The sequence below is a fragment of the Elephas maximus genome, chromosome 2 (genome assembly GCF_024166365.1).
Source record: "Elephas maximus indicus isolate mEleMax1 chromosome 2, mEleMax1 primary haplotype, whole genome shotgun sequence".
Classification (NCBI taxonomy): Eukaryota; Metazoa; Chordata; class Mammalia; order Proboscidea; family Elephantidae; genus Elephas; species Elephas maximus.
Window position 1 is genome coordinate 169,789,106 of NC_064820.1, and position 22,395 is coordinate 169,811,500.

The following is a 22,395-nucleotide window of genomic DNA, read 5'->3' on the forward strand; positions in this document are numbered from 1 at the left end:
TTTTTCCACCTATCTCAGGAATGAACCTGCTGTCTCTGCCACATGGTACCAATGCCACAATGACAGGTGTCAAGAGGGCCCTTCTTCAATGCCCATGGGCCTAGGAGAATCCAGCCATCTAAGATCTGCAGCCCTGAGGTTAAAAATTGACCTAGGGAACTTCAGCTTGCTATGACTGTTGCTACCTGTGTGTTCTTCTCCATGCCTCACCTTATCCCTTCAAGTGTCTTAAAACATCAGTGAAACTTGTGTTTTTGTCATGTGATCTGTAATATCCCCATCCTTTACGAGATTTTCCTGCATCTAACTAGGCCACAAACAGGGTTCACCAGCAACTTGGATCCTTTGACAAAGGTGGTTTGTAATGTTTATTTCAAAAGAAACATTAACACTTTGTCCAAATGAAAAATCAAGTAGTTTGAGTTCTGCGACGGTGGCTATAGAAATGGAAAAAGCACTTAATGTAATAACTGGAAGTACCTGGTCTTTCCTAAACACTGATTTCTTTAGGAGGACACAGGTAGTTCAGTAAAAAAGGCAAAGTAGTCTTTACTTTTCAGATAAAGAAGATTTTACATCCATTCTAAATAGCTAAACATACAATGTAGAGTTCTGAATTTAATATAGGTCTTCTGACTCCAAATCTTCAGGACTCTACATTAGAAAAGGTAAGACATAGTATCTCCCCAGTGCACAGTTCCTCATCGGTAAAAGGAGGATAAATTATCCTACCCCTTTCTAGGTGGATAGGAATTCAAATGGGATAATGCATGTAGAAGGCAATTGAAAACAGTACAGTGTGAAGGTACTTATGAGACATTATGTCAATCACAGAGGGATTACATTTTAGGGATTTAACTTAGGAATTCCAGTAGCATTCAAGGAAGGGTGAGAAGGATTAGTAATGGTTGTAAAAGGATGGAGAAGAGTTCCATGACATCAAGGACCTACTTTTGCCTCTAGTTCATTCATTCATTTCAGTAATATTGAGAACCAACATCTCAACACTGGGCTAGGAGCTGGAGCTACAGTTTTGAATAAGGCAGACATAGTCCCCATCCCCATAGAACTACATTCTTTCAGGGGAGACAGACATTAAAGGGCTCATTATTGTCATTAAAGAGCTGATAATGTCTCATAACAATTATGATAGATACTATGATAGTCTATAAAAGGGGACCTGGAGGAAATCTACTTACAGCAATATTGTAGAACAAAACTGCTACTATAAAACACTGAGATATGCTACATAGGAGATAACAAACATCCCTTTAAATCCAAGTTAGGAAATCCCTAGGGCCATGCACAAAAAAAAAATAAAGAGGCAAATCAAAACCAGAATGAAAAGCATAAACTGATTATTCTGGGGCTGCCCTAAGCAAGACAAAGTTATAAATTATGTGACAATCTATATGAGCAAGAATCAGAAGTATACCTAAAAACACAGACATAATCAAAGATATCTTTAAAAGGCACTATCATAAAAGACCAGACATGTTAGAAAAAGTACCAGCTGGACCTTAAATAAAAACGTAGTCATTGATACAAAATCTCAATGGAACAATTAAACAGCAAATTAGACAAAGCTGAAGAGAGAGTAAGTGAACTAGAAAAAAAAAAAATTGAGCAAACGTCCCAGGATGTCACACAAAGAGAATTGAAAATATAACTAAAAATTAAGAGGCATAAAAAGTATTAAATGTACATAAGCTATGAGTTCCAGATGGAGATGAGAAGAAACAATGGAGTAGAGGCAATATTTGAATAGGATTTTACAGAATTTATCAAAGACACACATCCTAAATTTCAGAAATTATGAGTCCTAAACAGAATAAGTAGATGAAAAACAGCACCTGATTTACTTGAAACTGTAGAATAGAGACAAAGAGAAGACCTCAAACACACACAGGGATAAGAGGCTCCAATCTGGTCTGCTGCAACAGGTGGGGCAAGCCTGGGAATGATTCTTCATGGATGTTTATTTTAAGATGAGGTATGAGAGATTAAGAGATATTAACAAGGTGAAATGAGGGGAGAGGGAGAGAATAGCAGTTTAGGGAGAGGGAATAGCATGTGCAAAGACTGTAAGGCAAGAAACCATGACACAATTGATGAACTGAAAGAAGCTAAGTGTTCCTGAAACACAAGTAATAAAGGGGACAAAAACTTGATCCAAGATTGAAGAATGACTTAGGGAAGGGTTTTATAAAGGATTTTTGTCCTTATTCTAAGATCAATGAGGATACGTTGAAGAATTTTAAGTAATTGAGAATTAAGGGAATAAAAATATCTGTAGGAGTGTAGAAGTAATTGAATATGACCTAATGAAGGGAAACTAGATATTTATCAGTCATGGATTTTTTCCTAGAAGAACTTAAAATACTCTTTGTCCAAGTTTAGGCAAAGTTTGAAGGGAATCTAGTGGACAATGCTTGACAGGAAGATATTTTCATCTCGGTAGCACATAGAACATCACCCTAGAAAGCCCCAAAGTAGAAAATGAGTTCTTACAGGTCCAGGAATGTTAATGATGCTGCAGAATTACAATATACTGAAGGTTTTATCAGAGAAAGACATCATTTGGTCCAAATACTTGGGTGTAAAATTAAGAAAACGAAGCCCAGAGAATTGGCATGATTTGTATAGTCAACAGAGTATCTCTGCTACACTAGCTCATGCACAGGTGCCTGGAACAAAGTGACAACTCAGAAAATATTGGATGTTTGAGTGACAGGCACCTAAAACAGGTTATCTGACATTCGATTTTCTACTATAACGAAAGCCGCAGTTTAGTGAGTGCCTACTGAACGCTACATGCTGTCGTACATGCTTATGTGCATCATCTAATTCTCACGATATCCCTATATGTACCGTTATCCCCATTTTACAGATGAAGAAACAGACACACAGAGTTAAGTTACCTGACCAAGTTGACAGAGCTAGTAAGGAAGGAGCCAGGATTCAAGTTCAGCCTGTGACTCCAGAGCTCATGGCTATAACTTACTCTAACTCTGTACTGGGCTTTATGACTGACAGAACCCTTGAAGTCAGGAGACTGGACTTAGGACAGGTTCTCTGTACCTATTCACATGGGCCAAACGTCGACCATCCACTCAGACTTCTGAACCCACAGCATCCACTTACCACTCTGAAGACAAACGGCGATAATGACCAGTCATTTTAACGTATCGAGCTCCACTCTTTTGAGTAGTAATACTGCTTTTATGGGGTTTGCATGCCCAAATATTCTTACTGGGATAAATGTTGAAAATTATTTAACTATATAATAAAGAAAAAAATTATATTCCTTTGCCTGCCTGTACAAGGCATCACAAGCCATTTATTAATTGTGAGACAAAGAGGAAGAGAAAAATGAAAATAAACACGTTCCAAATACAGATCACTGATGGTTAATCTGCAAGTCAAGAAATGTCCAACTAATGGTGAAATGTACCCAGCCCTCTCACAATACAATAGCCATAGGGCTATCTGTTTCTCTTCAGTGGGATAGCCACAGGCCTTTTTTGTTCATGTAGTAATGTCCATCCTAAGAAAACCATGAGTTTCTGGCCTGGGGAAGTCTCTCTTCTCTTCATAGATTCTACTTCTCATTGTTACCAGGGTCTCAGGTCCTCACTCGGCAGAGCTACAGAGACACAAAATGGGTGAAAACTAAAGAAGAAGCTTTATTTGGTTGGCAAAGCAAAGGAGTGTACCTGGACTTGCGTCACTAAGATGGCTCCCTGAACCATAGCTGAAAAAGCTTTTATTAGGGGCAAAAACTGAGGAAGAGTCCTTGCGGGAAGAAGCAAGGTCATTTGATTGGTCTGGCCTGAAAAGGTGTTCCTGGGGGTGATTCCGTCATTTGCACTTGCTCAGTCCAAAATGGGGGTCTTTCAAACTGGATCTTAGGCTTGGATTCTTCGCTTCTGAAAGTCTTCCCCCAATCTTGGGCCACTAAAGTTTGGTTCCATCCAGCAGGAGAAAATTTCCAGGGTAACCCACAGGACAGGGTCGATGGTTCTGCACTTGTCAGGCAGGCCAGATCTGGTCTTAACTGTGGTCTGCGACCCCAGCCTCTTGTTTGTCTTTACCTTGGGCAGAAAGTTGCCTAAAAAACATCTGGAGAAACCAGTTAGAAGAGGAGGTGGCTCAGGCTACTCTATTTGCGAGGAAGATGGGGAGTTGGTAATGGTGCCCAGAGGCCATTGGCCTCAACATCTCTGCATTAAAAGCAACTGTTGTTTGTGATGGACACTTAGCAACCAATATGAACAGGTTCCAGGAAGCATACCATTGAGAAACAGTTACAGAAAATGAGTAACCTCTCCCCCTCCCCCTTGCCCACACACACACACACACACACACACACACACACACAACGCACCCCACCCCTCTGCCTCATATGCTGCAAATGGCGCTGTTCTCCCAAGGCATGCCGGAATACCTAAAAGGAAGAATCATGGCACACCACAGACCTGTTACATGTGTGCTCCAGTAATCCCTGACCCAGTGATTTGATCCCAGGAAACCATTCAGCATGATGGAGGGGAAAGTGAGCAGAAGAATAGAAAGACAGTCCGTGTTTTTGCTTATGCCATTAAATATGGGGCTGGTGTGTAAAATACAACTATTGGTCTCTACTCATATGGAGCAAAAGAGAATGAAGGAAATCAGAGGCTGAAAAAGAAACTAGTCCATGGAACTAATAGCCCACAGAAACCACAACCTCTTCAAACCCGAGACCAGAAGAATTAGATGGCTACCACTACCACTATCATTACCCAGCTACCATTACCAACTGTTCTGACCAAGGACACAATAGAAGATCCCAGGTATAATGGGAGAAAAATGTAGAACAAAACTCAAATTCCTACAAAAGGCCAGACCTACTGGACCAATAGAGACTACAGGTACCTCCTAGACTATTGCTTAAGATACCCTTGAAACTTGGAATTGCAGCTATTTCTTGCAGGTCACCTTTCAGCCAAATAATAAATTGCCTTATAAATAAACTATCACCCATGAGTAATACGCTCCTTTAAACAATTAACTCTGTTAGACCAAAAGGTCAACAGTTACCCAAAACAAAGATGAGATGGCAAAGAGGGGAAGGGAAGCTAGATCAATGGAAGCAGAACAAACAGAATAGAAATAATGAGAATGCTGACACATTGAAAAAATGTAACCAATAGCACGAACAATTTGCTTGAAAACTGTTAAAAGGGAACCTAATTTGCTGTGTAAACTTTCACCTAAGACACAATAAAATATTGGAAAAAAGGAGTGGGGGGCTGATATGTGCCATCTTTAATATCATTAAAGATGATCTGGAGGAGGAAATCGATTGTCCTAGAATTGTTTAGAATCAGAGAGTATGCCTTTAAAGACTGCTCAGCCATTCACAAGGCTGTAAACTCTTTAGAAGTGTTTATACTACAGTGAGCTGCTTCAGTGTGCTCCAGGAGTTGTTAAAAACTTCGCTTCTGCCCAGTAAAAGGTAAGGCTTCTGTAGCCCTCAAGGCAGCTGTTCTCCAGCTTAATGCCTGTACCTGCCTCGGGGAAGGACCTTCCTGGAAAATCCTCTTCACTACAGGCTGTCCCTGAAGGCAGGCCTCATCACACCTGTGAGGCATTAGCCCCCTTCCAGCCTTCCAAGAACAAGCTCCAAGCTCCTCCAAGGCAGATCACCCACCTCTGTCTCAGAGGGTCAGAGAACGGCTGTCTAAGGCCCAAATGTTCTCTAAACCTTGCCAAGTCGGTTTGGCAGAAGCCAGTCTGTGATCCCCACAGAGCGTTAAAAGGCTGTGTTAGCGACAGAATGGTGTTTTGTGTCTTCAGCTCTGGAAACCAACACTCTGATGAAGCAAGGCGGTTCAATGCTTGATTTTCCATTTGGACAGGTGGTGTTTCTTTGAAACAGATGCTGTTTGTCGGCTGTCGCTGCATGTTCAGGGCTGGGTGAGGGGCTGGGTTATGTTTCAGAAGCCCTTAGGTTGTGGATAAAGACCAACTCAGCCAATGCCGGTCACTAGGGAAAAGCAATTGGCAAATCCACTAATTATGATCTATCGGCCCGTTTGTGGCCAACTAAATGTATCTGCCGGTCTAAACTGATGTCTCCTTTCGTTATTATGACGAATACTCCTTTTAGTTAGAAATGATGTGTTCAAATTTCCTAAGGGGGCATGGCCCGTGTTTTAGTGACCCAAGTAGGAACCAACATAATTGGCATAAATTAAAACTCAGTTAATGATTCCCTTTCATGAACCATGTACCAGGAGTTTCATGGATTTGCAAGGAGTTATACCCTAATCGGAACATTGGTCAAAGTCTGGTCTTTAACTGTGACCATGGTTCTGCAGAGTCTTTTCTGGTCCTTGTAATTAGGACATGTTTGTCTTCTGTCACATGTCTTGTCCGTGCCAGAAGTGTGGGCCAAGGGACAGGAGCACAGTGCAGTTTGATCTTGCTCCTCAGTGGGTGATGGGCACCCAGGAGGGCCTGTGAGCCTGTGACCCACTCCCTGTGTTTCTCATTCAGCTTTATGGAGCCTTTCTGAATGCTTTCTCCTCACAAAGCATTGTGCACAAGGCTTCAGGGTGTAGTGGAGAGACAGATGCAACCCCAGCCCCTAAAATAAGCATAATCGAATACAGCTCATAAGCTGGATGACATAGCTATCTATTATTCTGCATAATGCCTCCACAGAGTTAGAAACCTTCCAAAGGAGGAGAGTCAACATTTGAAAGACAAGAACATTTGGACATTGTGAAGGCTTCGTGCAGCAGTAACATTTGACATAGGCCTTGAAGAATTGTCATAGAGAAGTGGGAAGAGGGTGCTCTAGATGAAGAGACTGAGTGAGCAAAAGCAGAGGTGGGAAAACATGGGGCTTATTTTCAGGGACAGCAAGGAATAGTTTAACTAGAAAATATGTTAAGAAGTAGGAGAGGCTAGTTGTGGCCATACAGTGGAATGTCTCAAATGTTTGATTCAGCGTGAATAGGAGCCACTGAAGGCCATTGACAGGGGAAAGACCATAATCAGACAGGCCCCCAGACAGTACCCTGGCAGTGGTTTGCCATGTGAATCAGAGAGAAGAGGACCACGGACACCGAGGTCCTTTAGAAAGCTGTTGCAGTCATCTTGGTAGGAGGTAATAGGCGTGGACACAGGTTATAAGAGGATTGGGAAAGATGGAAAAAGTGATAGATTCTATGTTTGTAACAAATTTTATTGATTTCATAGGGCTGCTGTAACAAACTACTACACACCAAAAGAAAAACCAGCTGCCATTGAGTCAGTTCTGACTCATGGTGACCCCATATGTGTCAGAGTAGAACTGGGCTCTACAGGGTTTTCAATGGCTAATTTTTCAGTAGATTGACAGGCCTCTCTTCTGAGGCACCTCTGGGTAGAGGCTTAAACTTTTTGGCTAGCAGCTGAGTGAGTTAACCATTTGTCCCACCCAGGGACTCCAGGTGGCTTATGAGAACAGAAACTTATTGTCTTGTAGTTCCAGAGGCTAGTAGTCTGAATTCAGGGTGTCCAAAGGCTCCAAGGGAAGATCCTTCCTTGTGCTTCTAAGCTTCTTGAAGCTTCAGGTATTTTTTGGCTTGCAACTGCCATGTAACTGTCATGACATGGTCATCTTCCCTCTTTCTCTGTATCTTTTCTCTTTTACAAGCACATCACTCAGATTGGATTAAGACCCACCCTACTCTACTATGACTTCATGTTAATTGATAACACCTTTAAAGGCTGTACTTCCAAACAAAGTCTCATTCACAGGTACCAGGGGTTAGGACTTCAACATAAATTTTGGGAGGACACAGCACAGTCCATAACACCAGCCATCTCCTTCGCTTTAAGCCTGGGTAGTTTAGGGAAGAAGTCTGTTATGTTAGCTTTCTGGGGGTTTCTGTGCGCCTGCCTAAGATCTGACTAGGTACTGATTCTGGCAAGGACAGAAGATGGGCAGGTGTGGGGTTTACCTCCCAAATGGACGTACTGCTACCACTTTAATTTTACCTCTGGGATTTCTAGAAGGTTAAGAAAGGCATGGCTGGGAGGGGCACAGGCTTCATAGCACACTAGCCAGGATCCTGGAAGCTGCCAACCTCCTTTTCCCACTTCCTGCTGCAGTGCCTGTGTCTTGATTTTCTGATTGGACATAAGCTCAAGACCACTCATCAATATTTTAGTCTCATTGGCATTCTTATTGAATGTATTTTCTCCCCATCACACAACCCTAAGCGGGAAACTATCTACCAAGAACTGCTTGTCTATATTGGCATCTGACTAAAGAAAGGAAAGGAGGTTACAGCTGTGACTCAGAAAGAGGTATCACAAGGTTTTTGTGGGAAGGGGTCTTGCTTCCAGGGATTGAGTGCCTCCTAGTTGCCTATCCCTCACAGGGACCATGTGGCATGACTGCATCTTCTTGTTGGTTCAGTGGGTCTTTCCTGAACACCTTTGCTTTGCTGAATGCTGATTTGAGTATTGCCAAAGGCCATTAAGACAGCTCTCCTCCTTCAGATAACCATATTGACCCAGAAAATAATTGGAAAACAAATAAGCGAGCGCTGCTTTCTGCGGTGTTAAATCTATTGCTCTAAAAAACAGTGCCCCAACTTCAGCGTGTATCAAAATTATCTCAGAAAGGTGGTTAAAAACATGCCTTCCAAGTCCCTACCTCTAGAGATTCTGGTTCTACAGATCCAGGGTGGGGCCCAGGACTATGCCATTTTAACCCTTTCATGGACCATGGGATATATATGATATATGTGCTGGTGTTACATTTTCTACCTCTAGAGGTTTATTGGCAGGCATTTGAGCCACTTGAGTACATTTTGGCTTCATGGCAGATGCTAGTGCAACTGTCTAAAAAACAAGGAAATTGGTCTGAAACACATTTGAGCCTTGAGAGCCATTCCTGTGAGGGGATGCTTCCCAGAGGAGACACTTTTGTGTCTTTTGGCTTCTGTACAGGAAACAAGGCTTGCAAGTATGTTTACTATTTCCTTTGTCATTGGGAAGGTGAGGTTACCGGTATTCAGAAACATTCAAGTAAATGAGTTATTTTAGGGGTGAAAACAGTTTGTGATGCACTTCCTGGGCCATGGGACTGATATATCCCTGTGTGTGGTGTGCTTCATGGAACATGTACCCATATGGCCCACTCTAAATCAAACTGATAACAACTATGTACAGCAAGTGCAATGTTTATTTAGTATACTGTGTATATTTTTATGTATTTGTGGAAAGTTGAGTAAGACATTTTATGGCTCAAGTGTAACCAGGAAGTGTGATACACCATGGGACCCAAATGTCCCTTGTGTGTGATGTGGTTCATGGAGCATGGGACCGATACGTCCTGCTGGCAAGTGGCAACCCATTTATTCAAATAATAAAAAAAACTACCAACAAAGATTCAGCATTCAAAGATTCAGCAACCATTCCATTAGTGAAAAAACATGGCATCACCAAAAATAATTATAATTTATCCATGAAGGGTTAACAAGCCCAGGTGATTCTGTTATAGGTAGACCTTGGTCCACTTTGGGATATAGAGCTAGAGGAGGCCAAGGAAGAAAGATGTGCAAGTGATCTGAGGAGGCAGAACACGAGAAGGAAGCTCTGAAAGAGAAGGATTAACATGATAGGAGGGCAATGGGGAAAATACATTGAATGATGCCTAAACCTCAATCATTGGGGTCAAACAACCTCACTTCAAGTACGAAGACCATTACTCTTCCAGCAGCTTGACCTAGTTTGGTAAGTCTCTATATTGTTATGAGCCTTAGTTTGCTTATCTGTAAAATGAGAATAATAAGAATTCATTTCAATTGCTTTGAACATTCAATAAAATAGCATATTTAAAGTGCCTGTCAAATGGAAGGTACTCATTATTGTTTATTTTTCACTCCAACCTCCTCTCATTAGACCTACCAAAAAGTCACTTTTGAGCCAAATAACTTATTTTTTCTTCTTTGTAAAACCAACCCAAAATCAAATCCACTGCCATCGAGTCAATTCTGACTCATAGTAACCTTGTAGGACAGGGTAGAACTGCCCCAAAGGGTTACCAACGCTGTAAATCTTTTTTTTTTTTAATATTGTGTTTTTGGTGAAAGTTTACACAGGAAATTAGGTTCTCACTGAACAATTTCTAAACATACTGTTCAGTGACATTGGTTACATTCTTCACAACATTATCAACATTCTCGCTATTTCCATTTTGGTTGTTTTGTCTCCATTAATCAACCTTCCCTGTCTCCCCCCCGACCCCCCGCCTTCTTATCTTTGGTCTAGGGTAAATGTTAACCATTCTGTTTCATCTAGACGATTATTTTGGGGAGCACAATACTCAGGGGTGATATTATTTATTTTATGGGCCACTCTGTCATTTGGCTGAAAGGTAACTTCTGGGAGTGATTTGAGTTCCAAGTTTAAAGATTATCTCAGGGTGATAGTCTCAGGGGTCCAAGGCTATACACCCTATGGAAGCAGATTGCCACATCTTTCTCCAGAGGAATGGCTGGTGAGTTCAAACCACCAACCTTTTGATTAGCAGCCGAGTGCTTTAACCACTGTGCCACCAAGGATCCTTTTGTAAAAAACAGCTGTGTTCATCAGAAACATACCTAGACTTCACCCCCATCCCCTGCCCCCACCCACACACACACAAACACACTGGCTGTATTAGAAATGTCTCTGAGAACAATCTGTGGTCCTCCCCCACAGAGCACACACTGAAAAATAAAACCTTGATGTTCCCTTTTCTCCCTCCCTCCCACCCTCACAAGTCACCACCTCTCTTCCCATAGTATAGTACTGGAGCAGGGCACGCTGCTGAGGATAAGTACAGTATGTCCCAGGGAAATGACAGTCCCTTTCAATTGGTCCTGGCCTCTTGATGGGTAGCCAGGGATGCTCGTTGTCATGGTAACCCCATGAACTCTGGGACCTGCGTTGGGCCTGAACAAAGACAAAGCCCTCTGAGCTGTGAAGCTGGATTCACGGGCATCTTCAGAAGAGCTAGAGAGAAAGGGAGGGAGGGAGGAAAGGGGTTATAGAAAAGGAGCAAAAGAAAAGAGAGGGAGGGTGGGAGGAAGAGAGAGAGAGAGTGTGTGTGGGTGTGGGTGTGTGGATGTGTCTCTGAATAAAGACTGGAGGTTTACTGAAGGGGCGCTACATCAATTCAGTAGCTTCTCAGTTCAGTGCACGTGGGATGAATTAGAAGCATACCGAGCACACCTCCTAGAAGACCGGAGCAGTAGTCCAGTGCAACAGTCCAGGCAGGCGCAGGAGCAGGACCTGATGTAGGATTTTAGTAGTGGTGATAGATAATAAGACTTATGGTTGACATTTATCAAGCATTTACTCATCCCAGTCACTTCTAAGAAGTATTTGATGTGCATCATCTTATTTAATCCTAAAAACAACACTGCGAAGGGAATATCGTTTTCATCTTCATGTCACAGTTGAGAAACTGAGGCATAGAGAAGTTTGGAACTTGCCCAAGGTTACCTGGCGTGGAAATGGGAGAGCTGGATTTTCAACCCGAGCAGTGTGATTCCAGGTCCTGTTCCCAGCCATTAGGCAAGAATGCCTTCTAAAGGACATAAGGGGGGGAATTGTGAGGAAGGAATGATTTTGTAGAGGATAAGGTCATTTAATACACACACAAACACACACCCCATTATTTAGTCCTATCCAGCCACTATACAATTAAGAAAACTGAGGTTCCATAAGGCGCAGGGACTTGCTGTCCTGCCTGAATTCCCTGAGGAATCTTTGCCTCCGTTCTGTGCACCATGTGGATTTGTGGGGCACTTTCTCTGGGGATCAGGCTGTTACCACAGGTGGATGACATTGCCCTATAGCTAAAAACGGAAAAGGACACACCCAGTGTGGATGATGTTTCCTTCTTCTGCTTGCCCATGACCTGTTGAACAAAAAATGCCCGTCAACCAAACCATATCTGTTCCTGTCAAGTCAATTCCAACTCATAGTGACTCTACAGGGCAGAGTAGAGCTGCCCCACAGAGATTCCAAGAAGCGGCTGGTAGATTCGAACTACCAGTCTTTCAGTTAGCAGCCAAGCTCTTAACCATTGCACCGCCAGAGCTCCCCACAGGAGCACTAACCAAAACACAAACCCATTGCCATCAAATTGATTCCGACTCATAGCACCCTATAGGACAGAGTAGAACTGCCCTGTAGGATTTCCAAGAGCAGCTGGTAGATTCAAACTGCCGACCTTTTAGTTAGCAGCCCAGCTCTTAACCACTGCACCACCAAAGGTTATTTTCCCAAATTCCTTCAGTGCTTTGTATTCCCTTTAACAATGAAAATCAGATCATTTTAGACTGATTGTACTTAAGTGTGGGGTGTCGGGAAGGGGAGACTTGCATTCATTTCACACCTACTATGGTGCGGGGCAGTGAATCGGGGCAGTGAATCAAGTACTAACCTGCCCTTCACCTTTTGATTTAGATACTATCATTTCCATTTCACAGGTTAGGAAACTAAGATTCAGGGAGGTGACACTTTGCTGGGGTGCTTGGAGTAATTTTTGAGATGGAGCCTGGGTACAAATCCTGACTCCAAAACCTCCTTCTTCCCACCGCCCCCTGCCCCACCTCCCACCTGTCAGGCCTTTGCCACTTTTAAGGAATCTGAAGCATCCACAAAAAGCACCGTGGGGGGTCGGGGGGAAGGAGACACCACGTGGCCTCCAACTTGAAGCTCACCCTCTTGCAACACCAGGCTGGGTTGGAGCTCTAGGGCACGGGTTTATTGGAGGATCACAAAGATAAACATGCAGTTACTACTTTGGTTAGAGCTCCATTTTTATCATACCTGGTTGAGAAGCTCGTAAACAGCAATACAACACATCAGAAAGAGAAGGAGGGTAGCAAGGATGGATCAGGGGAGATGAACAATGTGAGAAATGAATGGCCTTTATCTCGGAAGAACAACGGCTCAGTGCAGCCTGTGGCTTGCCTGTCTGAGTACAGCTTTCTCCTGCTGATAAACAAATTGTATGTTGCTTCCTTCTAAGAAGCTGTTTTCTGTCAAAAAATAGCATCTCTCTCTCTCTCCCTCCCTCTCATCAGCAACCTTATTTCAGACTTGTGGGGTCTTTTGCCTTTTCTGAGAAGGCGGGTGCTGTAGGAGGGAGGAGGTCTGGATTCCCCTCTTGGCTCAGCCACTCAGGGCTTATGGGTTGTGGGAGGTAATGTGCTTTGGTGTTGTTCAGACCTGATTTCAAGCCCCACCTCCCATATTTACCACCTGTGTTCTCGAAAAAGTAGCAAGCAGCAGCATGGGCCATCGACTGATGCTTCAGGCCCTGAAGTCAGGACTGGATATGAATCCCAGATCTGCTACTTAAAAACAAGTCTCTTGGGCAAGTGACTTCACCTCCCTAAGCCTCAGTTTCCCCAAATATAAAAACAGAAGTAATACTAGCATACACTTGGGTAGTGTTAAATGGTTACATGAGATAATACAATATGCTTAGCACAGTGTCTGACACAGTGAAGTAACTAATAAGTGTCACCTAGGGGGTTCATCTCTCTGCAGCTTAGCTTTCTCAGCTCCCAAACGAGGATCATGCCATAAGCTTCACAGGATTGTTTTGGGAATAAAATTAATCACTTATGAAGACTCCATGGGGTATAAGAAGTTCTTGAACATCAATTTTTTTATTCCCACTTTTCCTTTCCCTTTCTGTTTCCCCTCGGCACTCACCATCTATTCTGTTTGTTTGGGGATCTGACTCGCATTAGTGGTAAGTGCCTTTTCCGGGTCAGACTGCACTCTGCTTCTTTTCATTGCAATGAGGCAGAAATTTCAGGATACCAAGAGACAGGAATATTCAAATGTACACTTTTATTCCGTTAAACTTAGTGCCCAAACGTTCAGCTAAAGGCCATACTGCTTTCATCCTTACGCCTACAGGTGGAACGCTCCTGGTATCTGGGCAGACGTGGTCTCCAAGCTGACTGCTATATATGTTCAAGGCAGGCAGAAGGGAAGGGGTGAGGGGGAGCCCTGAGCTGAGACCCTGCAGAGAAATTCTGGGCCATCTGTTCCAGTAACATTTTGGGAGTGGCCCAGGGGACCAAATCATGGCTAAGTAATCATTTCTAACAGCCTCTTCTTCAGCAAGAAAGGGACAAAGGCCCCAGTGAATCCCTAAGCACAGGGACAAACTTCCTCCGTTAGTGCTCATATCTAGCAGAAAAAAGAGCGTAAGGACCTCTTAATCATATTCTCTATTCCCATGGGAATGAAATTTATTAATCTGAGAGGATATTTTTAAAAATCCATGTTGTCATCGTTGTTAGGTGCTATGAGTTAATTCCAACTCATAGCGACCCTGTGTACAACAAAACAAAATGCTGCCTGGTCCTGTGCCATCCTCACAATCATTGCTATGATTGAGCCCATTGTTGCAGTCACTGTATCAGTTCATCTCGTTGAGGGTCTTCCGCTTTTGCGCTAACCTGTACTTTACCAAGCATGATGTCTTTCTCCAGGGACTGGTTCCTCCTGATAACATGTCCAAAAGTACGTGAGACATAGTCTCACCATCCTTGCTTCTAAGGAGTGTTCTGGCTTTACTTCTTCCAAGACAGATTTGTTCATTCGTCTGGCAGTCCATAGTATATTCAATATGTTGCCAACATTATAATTCAAATGCACCAATTCTTCTTCAGTCTTCCTTATTCATTATCCAGCTTTCACATGCATATGACGCGACTGAAAATACCATGGCGCACCTTAGTCCTCAGAGAGACATCTTGACTTTTCAATGTTTTAAAGAGGTCCTTTGCAACAGATTTGCCCAATGCAATACATGACTGCTTCTTCTATGGGTGTTCAGCATTCATTCTATTAGTGAAAAATCATGAAATACTCAAGTAAATGAGTTATTTTAGAGGTGATTAGTGTTGACTGTCAATCCAAATAAAATGAAATCCTTGACAACTTCAGTATTTTCAATATTTTTGCCATTTATCATGATGTTGCTCATTGGTCCACCTGTGAGGATTTTTGTTTTCTTTATGCTGAGGTGTAATCCGTACTGATGGGTGTGACCTTTGATCTTCATCAGTAAGTGCTTCAAGTCCTCTTCACTTTCAGCAACCAAGGTTATGTCATCTGCATATCACAGGTTGTTAATGAGTCTTCCTCCACTTGTGATTCTGTGTTCTTCATATAGTCCAGCTTCTCAGATTCTTTGCTCAGCATACAGATTGAAAAAGTATGGTGAAAGGATATGACTCTGACACACCTTTCCTGATTTTAAGCAGTATCCCCTTGTTTTGTTCATAACTGCCTCTTGGTCTATGTACATGTACATGGTCCTCATAAGCACAATTAAATGTTCTGGAATTCTGATTCTTCGCAATGTTATCCATAATTTATTATGATCCACACAGTAATCTCCTTGTGGACCGACAAATACCACTTTTCTCCACCCCCATATCTAATTCTTCTTTCTTCCACCTGTATTTCAAGGGGTAGGTCAGTGAGGCAAGAGCCAACTGTCCCACAGAAACTACAAGAGAACTCAGATCTTAAGAAACCTCCTTTGATTGCTTGGTGTCACATGGACCAGTTCCTACCCAGCCAAATTCTATGTATATTGTGACTTTATGAGCACGTTATCAAATCATTTGGTGTGTCTGGTCTGTCTTGAATCATGGGAATCAGGAAATTCTAGTCCTACTGTATAGACCATGTAACAGAAATTAAGCCAACCAACTCTTAAGTCCTGGGTCTCTTTGGCCATTATTAGTAAACATCCTAAAGGCAATAAATGAAAGTATCTGACCATGATCGTGAAATTTAATTCTACCAAATTTTCTAGTACTTTCAATGAAACCCTGGTGGTGCAGGGGTTAAGAGCTACAGCTGCTAACCAAAAAGTTGGCAGTTCAAATCCACCAGGCACTTCTTGGAAACCCTATGGGGCAATTCTACTCTGTCCTGTAGGGTTGCTGTGAGTTGGAATCAACTTGATGGCAATGGGTTTGGTTTTTTTTTTTAGTACTTTCAAAATGATAAAATAAGTACCTTTTTTGGCTTTAGGTGAAAGTTTATAGTTCAAGTTAGCTTCTCATACAAAAATTTAAACACATGTTGTTATGTGACCCTAGTTGTTACCGCTATAATGTAACAGCACACTCCTTTCCACCCCAGATTTCCCAAGTCCATTCAACCAGCTCTTATCCCATTCTGCCTTCTCATCTCGCCTCCGGACAGGAGCTGCCCATTTAGTCTCATGTGTCTACTTGAACTAAGAAGCACTGTCTTCACGGGTATCATTTTATGTCTTATAGTCCAGTCTGTTCTTTCTTTGAAGAGCTGGCTTCAGGAATGGTTTTAGTTCTGGGTTAACAGAGTCCAGCAGCCATATCTTCTGGGGTTCCAACAGTCTCAGTCAGACCATTAAGTCTGGTCAGTACCCTTAAAGAAAAGTAAAGGTGAATAAATTTTGTGTCTACACTCCTCAGTTCACCATTTGGTGCAGGGACTGTAACCTCAGGGGCCCACAGGGGCCAGGTTAAAAAAAATGAGTAAAATGGATCAGGGGTAAACCCCTACAATGCTTCCTCATTTTTAATAGAGTCATGAGGCGAAAGCATACTTCTCTACTCTTCAGGAACAATTCAAGAATGCAAACACTACAGTACCTAATAATAATATTACCAAAACCAAAACCAAATCAGCCCTCCAGACTCTCCTCCACCTCAGAGTAGAGGGGTAAACAGACTGCTTGTGTTTCTTGCTTTTTTCCCCCCACCCAGTTTCTTTCTGTTGTTTTGTAGAGTCAGAAACCAAAGACAAGCCTCAGTCTTATAGCTGACTCACTGCCTGATCAGCATTCCTTCTCGTAAGATAGCGGAACTGCCTGTTCGTTGAGTATACTCAAGAGGGGAAAACCATCTAGAACAGTCACAGGTTAAGGGAAATTTGACTCCACCCGTATTCCTTAAGGAGCCCTGGGCATGTCTGCAATTTAATTAAGCCTCTTGATATCACCCCACTCACTTATTATTTCCTTCTGCTTGGTCAGTGTTTAATCTCTCCCACTTTACTCACCACCCCAAGCTACTGGGTCAGCAGAGTCCTATGGACCCTTAGAATTTTGCCCAGTCACTGAAGTTTTTACCTGAGACAGTCCACGCAGTCAGTGATGTCATAGAATAAGCTAAAGATGGAAGAGGCCTTTGAGACCATTGTCCAAAAGGGAAGTGACTAAAAGAATGCTGCCCAGAATCCAGATTTACAAACACCTAGTTTTTTAGTCCTACCCCAGGTTCAACCAACCTTCCTCTTGGGCACAGCAGGGCAAACAGGCTTTGGTTCTTGCTGAAGCTCTGGCCCCCACACATGACCACAAAAAAAAAAAAAAAAAAAAATCCTCATTTTGCTTGTTTTGGCCAGGACTAGAGGAGCTATCAGAGTCCCTGGGTAGCACAAATGGTTGAAGTACTCAACTTCTAACCAAGAGGTTGGAGGTTCGAGTCAACTCAGAGTTGTCTAAGAAGAAAGGCCTGGTGGTCTGCTTCCAAAAAATCAGTTACTGAAAACCCTATGGATCACAGTCTGTTCTGGCACACATGGGATCGCCATGAGTCAGAACTGACTTCTTGGAATTGGTTTAGAGGAACCATCAGGAGAAGTTTCCTTTTCAAGCCCCTCAACAGAAGTAGTGTAGTCATCATCTGCAGGGCTATGTAGGAGGGGCTCCTGTTAGCCTGGCCTGTTCAGGGAGAAATGTAAAGGAAGAAAGTTGGTGACAGGACCTTTTTCAAAGTGGGAGGACCCTGGGCCTCTGAACCCTCAGGCCCATGGAAGGAAGAGTCAGAAGGACCATGCTCACTCGTGCATTGACTTTTAAATCCAGCGCGAGGAAATTCCCACCCTTCAAAGTCCCCCCAAAATGTCTTTAAACCTTACTTATCCATAACTGTCTTCCCCTACAAGTCCAGTGGTTCCCAGACTATAGATGTCATGGGCCAGTACAGTGTTAAAAACAAAAAAGGTTTATCTTGCCAAGGAAAGGAATTAAAAGAAACAAAACAAAAAATTGTCATCTCATCAACCTTTTTTAGTAAAGAAGGAATATATTAATACTAAAAGAAGAAAGCAATCGACTACATATAAATGACTATCCTCTAAATGGAAAAGTTCAACTTTATGAAAACTCTTTGCTGTTGTTAGGTGCCGTCAAGTCAGTTCCAACTCATAGCGACCCTATGCATAACAGAACAAAACACCGCCGGGTCCTACGCCATCCCTGCAATCGTTGTTATGCTCGGGCCCATTGTTTCCGCCACTGTGTCAATCCATCTCATTGAGGGTCGTCCTCTTTTCTGCTGACCCTGTATTTTACCAAGCATTATGTCCTTCTCCAGGGACTGATCCTTCCTGACAACATGTCCAAAGTATGTAGGATGCAGTCTCGCCATCCTTGCTTCTAACGAGCATCCTGGTTGTACTTCTTCCAAGACAGATTTGTTCATTCTTCTGGCAATCCGTGGTATATTCAGTGCTCTTCACCAACACCACAGTTCAAAGGTGTCAATTCTTCTTAGGCCTTCCTCATTCATTATCCAGCTTTCACATGCATATGGTGCACCCGAAAATACCACGGCTTGGGTCAGGCGCACCTTAGCCTTCAAGGTGACATCTTTGCTCTTCAACACTTTAAAGAGGTTCTTTGCAGTAGATTTTGCCCAATGCAATGCATCTTTTGATTTCTTGACTGCTGCTTCCATTGCTGTTAATTGTGGATCCAAGTAAAATGAAATCCTTTACAATGTCAGTCTTTTCTCCATATATCATGATATGGCTTATTGGCCAAGTTGTGAGGATTTTTGTTTTCTTTATGTTGAGGCGTAACCTATACTGAAGACCGTGGTCTTTGATCTTCATCAGTAAGTGCTTCAAGTTCTCTTCACTTTCAGCAAGCAAGGTTGTGTCATCTGCATAATGCAGGTTGTTAATGAGTCTGCCTCTAATGCTGATGCCCTGTTCTTCATATAGTCCAGGTTCTTGGATTATTTGCTCAGCATACAGATTGAATAAGTATGGTGAAAGGATACAACCATGATGCACACCTTTCCTGACTTTAAACCACTCAGTACCCCCTTGTTCTGTCCAAACAACTGCCTCTTGATCTACGTACAGGTTCCTCATGAGCACAATTAAGTGTTCTGGAATTCCCATTCTTCACAATGTTATCCATAATTTGTTATGATCCATGCAGTCAAATGCCTTTGCATAGTCAATAAAACACAGGTAAACATCCTTCTGGTATTCTCTGCTTTCAGCCAGGATTCACCTGACATCAGCAATGATATCCCTGGTTGCACATCCTCTTCTGAAACCAGCCTGAATTTCTGGCAGTTTCCTGTCAATGTACTATTGCAGCCACTTTTGAATGATCTTCAGCAAAATTTTGCTTGCATGTGATATTAATTATATTGTTGGATAATTTCTGCATTCGGTTGGATCACCTTTCTTGGGAATAGGCATAAATATGGATCTCTTCCAGTCAGTTGGCCAGGTAGCTGCCTTCCAAATTTCTTGGCATAGAAAAGTGATCACTTCTAGTGCTGCATCCATTTGCTGAAACATCTCAATTGATATTCCAGCAATTCCTGGAGTCTTGTTTTTCATCCATGCCTTCAGAGCAGCTTGGACTTCTTCCTTCAGTACTATCGGTTCCTGTCATATGCTACCTCTTGAAATGGTTAAACATCGATGAGTTCTTTTTGGTATAATGACTCTATGTATTCCTTCCATCTTCTTTTGTTGCTTCCCATGTGTCTGTTTGTCGTACTGTGGGGGCTTGCGTGTTTCTGTGATGCTGGAAGCTATGCCACTGGTATTCAGGTACCAGCAGGATCACCCATGGAGGACAGGTTTCAGCTGAGATTCCAGACTAAACAGGCTAGGAAGAAGGACCCAGCAGTCTACTTCTGAAAATAATTAGCCAGTGAAAACCTTATGAATAGCGGCAGAACATTGTCCATTATACTGCTGGAAAATGAGCCCCGCAGGTTCGAATGCACTCAAAAGATGACTGGGGAAGAGCTGCCTCCTCAAAGCAGAGTTAACCTTAATGACATGGATGGAGTAAAGCTTTCAGGACCTTCATTTGCTGATATGGCATGACTCAAAATAAGAAGAAACAGCTGCAAACATCCATTAATAATCAGAACCTAGAATATACAAAGTATGAATCTAGGAAAATTGGAAATGGTCAAAAATGAAATGGAATGCATAAACACTGATATCCTAGGCATTGGTGAGCTGAAATGGACTGGTATTGGCCATTTTGGATTAGGCAATCATATAGTCTATTATGCTGGGAATGACAACTTGAAAAGGAATGGTGTTGCATGCATTATCAAAAAGAACATTTCAAGATCTATCCTGAAGTACAATGCTGTCATAAGATAATATCCATAAGCCTACAAGGAAGACCCCTTAAATACGACTATTATTCAAATTTACACACCAACCACTAAGGCCAAAAATGAAGAAATTGAAGATTTTTGTCAGCTTCTGCGGTCTGAAATTGATCAAGCATGCAATTAGGACGCATTGAAAATTACTGGTGATTGGAATGCGAAAGTTGGAAACGAAGAAGGATTGGTAGCTGGAAAATATGGCCTTGGTGATAGAAACAATGCCAGAGATGGAATGATAGAATTTTGCAAGACCAATGACTTCTTCATTGCAAATAATTTTTTCCCCAACATAAATGGTGATTATACACATGGACCTCACCAGATGGAATACACAGGAATCAAACAGACTACATCTGTGGAAAGAGATGATGGAAAAGCTCCATATCATCAATCAGAACAAGGCCAGGAGCCGACTGTGGAAGAGAACATCAATTGCTCAAATGCAAGTTTAAGTTGAAACTAAAGAAAATCAGAGCAAGTCCAAAAGAGCTAGAGAACAACCTGAGTATATCCCACCTGAATATAAAGACCATCTCAGAATAGTTTTGACACATTGAACACTAATGACTGAAGACCAGATGAGTTGTGGAATGACATCAGGGACATCATATACATAAAGAAAGCAAGAGGTCATTGAAAAGACAGGAAAGAAAGAAAAGACCAAAATGGGTGTCAGAGGAGACTCTGAAACTTGCTCTTGAATGTCGAGCAGCTAAAGCAAAAGGAAAAAATGATTAAGTAAAAGAACTGAACAGAAGATTAAAGGGCAGCTCGAGAAGACAAAGTATTATAATAACATGTGCAAAGAGCTCAATATAGAAAACCAAAAGAGAAGAACACACTTGGCATTTCTCAAGCTGAAAGAACTGAAAAAAAAAAAATTCAAGCCTCGAGTTGCAATAGCGAAGGATTCTATGGGGATGAAAACTCATTACACAACCCTTATCTGTCCTCATTTTTCCATTGATGAGTGAAAGTTTCATCAGGAATTGGCTTGGCTCATTGGAGCAGACTTTTGGGAGCCACTGATTGAATCCTAACTTTTTATCTGGTTTATGAATTCCCACCATTTATTCCTGAAAAGCAGTTGTGCCATCAGCAATGTCCCACCAAGAGCTCTAACAGTGGCCAAGTTTACCACCATATTGAGCAGAAATCTGTGTCCCTGTAGCTTCATTTTTCTGATCTAATTCTGTTCTTCACCATCTCAAAGAATAAATCTAAGTCCTCTACCCTCATCGCTCCACAGACCTTCTTATGCCTGGAATACAGTCCCTTACCACTCACCCCTACCCTCCTTTCTCACATATGGCTTCCTCTCCTCCCTCTAGTCTCAGCATAAATGGCACTTCCTCAGACTCACCTTCCCTGACCACCTCGGACATCCTCTTTTACTTTACTCCATTTCCTTTGTTCAAAAACACCAAACCAAACCCATTGCCATTGAGTCGATTCAGACTCATTTCCATTTATGATCTCTTTCCCCAGTTAGACTGTAAGCTCCACTAGGGCAGGAACCATGTCTGTCTTACTCATCAGTGTATATATACCCAGGGCCTCACATGGTACTGGCACATCATAACTGCTCAGCTATATTTGTTATTAAAGTAAGTAATACACCCAGTGTAGAAGTCCTTTCTATAACAATCCTGATGAATAACCATCTAGTCTCTTACTGAATGCCTCCCATTTCAAGGGGCTTCCTCTTTCACAACATAGCCTGTTCCATTGTACTTTGATTCTGTTGATTACATTTGTTTATGTTGAACCAAAATGTATCTCTGGTGTTTGCCTGTAAGTCATAATTCTCCTCTTAGGACCACACAATGTAAGTTTGATCTGTATTCTGTATGTTAGTCCTACAGATGGTTGAAGGGAGAACCAT

At 42.3% G+C, this 22,395-nt stretch overlaps 1 protein-coding gene across 4 annotated transcripts in view; it reads left to right on the top strand.

Moving 5' to 3' along the window:
- Positions 1–22,395, top strand: part of GRIA1 (glutamate ionotropic receptor AMPA type subunit 1) — a 394,780-nt gene that overhangs the window by 344,922 nt on the left and 27,463 nt on the right. The window lies entirely within an intron of this gene.